General features: G+C 34.8%; 1 long non-coding RNA gene across 1 annotated transcript in view; it reads right to left on the bottom strand.

Annotated features, from left to right (window-relative positions):
• Positions 1 to 342: 342 nt before the first annotated feature.
• LOC128250791 (uncharacterized) overlaps positions 343 to 3,655 on the bottom strand; it is a 4,784-nt gene continuing 1,471 nt past the window's right edge. The window contains exon 2 of the long non-coding RNA XR_008266774.1: positions 343 to 2,011. This is a non-coding gene — a long non-coding RNA (uncharacterized LOC128250791). The remainder of the gene's footprint in view (positions 2,012 to 3,655) is intronic.

Genomic DNA, 3,655 nt, shown 5'->3' with positions numbered 1-3,655 from the left:
CACACACACACCAAGCTGTTTGAGAATGCTGACTGACGATTACTTTTAACTGTACTGAGTGTATATAACTTTGGAGTGAATTACAGAAACATCCAAGAAAACGATGTGAATTTGCATTTCATTATTTCCAAATTAAACTGTCACAAGTAATGGCGGGGTGTGGGTGGTGGGTGGAAACTGTGATGTTTAGTTTCCTTAGTGAATATCTGGTCAAAAGCTGGTGGAAAATCTGTAAAAAGATACGGAATTCAAAACAAAAAGCAAAACAAAGCAACAAAAAGAAGACACCGAAATAAACACAACAAAAACAAAACAGCCAAATAAACAAAAAAAAAAACTCAATAAAATCAGATACATTTTAATTAAATACTTCCTTACAGATTCACAGTTGTGTCGTTTTTTTTTTTTAGGAAAAAACTAAATGCTTTAACTCCCATCTTATTAAAGTCACTGACCTTCGTTTTGGCTGAGTCATTTGTAAATGTCGCTGTTATTTTTGCCAGATCTTTAGGAATTAACTCGGTCAGATGTTAATTGCACAATAGTCCGACTTGAGAAACTTCATTAAAGAGAACGGCAATTCCCAGCAGGGAGATGTGAATTACAATTGGGATGAGACACACTTTAATTTTCTTTAGTAAAGAGTATCTATTTTTAGAACTTGTTCTTAGAACTTAGTTGCCAACTGGGATTTATAGGACATCGTTCGACAGAGGCTTTTCTGTAATTGGATTAATTCCATTTCAACAGCAATTCATTTTACTAACAGAGTTTTGAAAGTTGACCATCAGCAACCATGAATGAATTTCCGAAGAAAGCAAAACGGAACTTCGACTTAAATTATTAATCCTGTTTAGAAAATTATCAAGTCATTCTTGTAATCTATTTTTGTATTCTTCCAGTGTGTTGTCTTTTATTTCAATTTCAGGAATGGATTTATTCTTACATTGAGATTGATAACGGGACTCAAGTTTCTTGTAAATATGTCTCTTTGAAAACTTATTTTATTCTGAAAGATGAAAATTGCGTCATTAAAACCTGAAACAGTGTTATCTTTGCTTGGAGATCCAAGTTAAGAGTTCTTTGATTATTTATTACATCATAAAGGAACATCAGATCTTGCATCCGTTCATCATTTCCCTGTTGGCGATAGGATATTTATCTTTAAGAAAAGTAGTTACAAACTGAAATAGATCCACAAACTAATTTAAAGCAATGGAGAAGGACATAAATGAGTTCATATCCAACACCGAATTCTTTAATAAAATTTTGAAATGTGTCTTTCCATTTAAATGTAAGAACTTAATATCAAGGACAGATGCTTTATCTTTACACTTAAAATGCATGCAATGAACAGAGAACCTCTGAAAAGCTAGGAGCACTTTTATAAGTGCAATAAATCTTGTATTTTTCCTGACATTTTAGGCGATCCATTCCTTAGAATACTATCGAGTTTATTTTGTGGAACATCTTCAAGTGTCAAGGTTGTGTGAAGCACATTTTCAATTCATTCACCATCAGTTGTTTCGTTTAATGTTTCTACGTTCAACATCTGTACTCCTTCCTCCACCACCAGCCTAAAAAGTTTACCTCCTTTAATACACACACAGTACATTCTCAGATAAGTAGATCTCTGCCTGTCTGTCTGTCTGTCTGTCAATCATTCTTTTCTTTTTCTTTCTGTCTATATTAATATTATTTACAGTTGGATATAATTTCATTATTTGTGTCAAAAGCTTGAACTTCCCAATTGCGATAGTTATCTTAAATACATAACAGAAGAGGTCATTACTAAAAGATTTTCTTGCCAATGTCAGACGAGTACGAAAGTCATAGTTTTGCTACCGACAATTTACTTGACACGTATTTTAGTTCACCATTCCGGATGTCGACAACCTAATGCAAAGTTCGGAACTTTTACCACTTCTTTAGTACGAAAATCTCAACATCAGCGAGAAGATAACTTTTATTTTGGTAGTGCTGCATTGGTTGATGGAACTTGTTACGAGTGCTGTTTCGACAAAGAAAAATGCAAAACAAAACAAGCATAAGAAAAACAAAAACAAAAACTCCCCAACACAAACAAAATCAACAAAAGACCCTGGTTATTTTAGATTTAACTGATTTAGCATTTTTACAGGAAGTTTTCAATTACTGTCACGTGATGAAAAACGGAACCCTACACCTAAGAGCAGGAAGAATAGAATTGGCGTAAATCTTTCAATACTTGACTAAGTTTCTGATAAAATTATATTTTTGCCGAGTTGAAGAGCCACTTCCAGCATTCTTTTCTTTTCCGCTTCTTTTCTGATTTGTGAAAACTCTCGGTGATATCCCAGTTATTTAGATTTTATCATTACGAACAACAACCGTCTACATTAAAAAAATATGCCAAACTTAAATCCAATTTCTGCAAATCCTGAATTTCATCACTATTTTTGCTCTGTTTCATCACTATTTTTGCAACCTATTCACACATTTTATGATGATTTCATGCTTTTCTGTCTACTATGCTGTTGTTGCTATCATCTGTTTAACACTTTTTCACTTAAGCATTATCTGCGGAATTTATTATGTACAGGACGAATGTCTATCAACAGTTAAGATATTAAATTTTATTTTCAGTGAGCCAAGCGGCCAACATCTCTCTCGTCATCAAAGTTGGCATAATATTCAACCGGAAGATACTTAATGTTTTTGAAATCTCCCTGCTTTTATTTATCTTCTAAAAACAAAAGGAAAAGATTTCTCAGTTTGACTTCTTTCCTCCTTTTCAACTCCCTCCTTTATCTGTGAAAGCGCGATAAGCTAAAAGCCCACCAGTCTCACCTGTATTGAATGTTCTATGGTGTAAAAAGAGATAATTTTCTTTATTTCTCCTCTTTTCAATTTTTTGTCCTGGAACATCAGCTGTTTCACTATAGATAACTCAGGCTGTTATCCCGTAGCAGTCACAAGATCGTTCCAGCCACCTGACACTAGTATGAGCATTCAAGTAACCCAAAAGTTTTGAAATATCCAATATTTCTCTCAAATAAGCGGCTCGCTAATTGGAATGTTTATTTCCCGTGGGTTTGTCAAACAAACAAACGTCAGTAACTTTGAACGCCGCAGCCCTTATGACTTTTGCTGTGGAACCAAACTGAGCTCGTTCGATTTTTCGTTAGATCGATTCTTGATAATCCTGCTCAATGTTGCCGTTATGTCTTTCTATCCTCCGCTCCAGAATCAATGACTTCGAGAACGTCCAAACTTTCTTGAAAGTAAAACTGTCACCTTTTCTTTGCTTTGCCTTCGCATATTCATACAAAACCATCGTAACAAGCAGCTATTCTATAATTTACTTTTCGAAATAGATATTTCGGAAGGCCAAAACCGTTCTATCCATTTAGTCCTTTCCTTCTGCCATAGAATAAGTACTAGGCTTACAAAGAATGCGTCTTGAGTTCGATTTGTTCGACTAAAGGTGGTGCTCCAGCATGGCCGCAGTCAAATGACTGAAAGAGATAAAGGAATAAAGGAATGCATGTGTATGTGCTCGCGCGTATTTCTTCTATGTTTCACTTGTTTGAATCCTTGGACTGCGCTCAGTGGGAGCATCATCTCGAAGGGCTTCTAGTCGAACAAATCGACAACAGTAATTATTTTGAACAAT

The sequence above is a fragment of the Octopus bimaculoides genome, chromosome 25 (genome assembly GCF_001194135.2).
Source record: "Octopus bimaculoides isolate UCB-OBI-ISO-001 chromosome 25, ASM119413v2, whole genome shotgun sequence".
In the NCBI taxonomy this organism is placed as follows: domain Eukaryota; kingdom Metazoa; phylum Mollusca; class Cephalopoda; order Octopoda; family Octopodidae; genus Octopus; species Octopus bimaculoides.
This window is presented reverse-complemented; position numbering and strand designations above follow the sequence as displayed.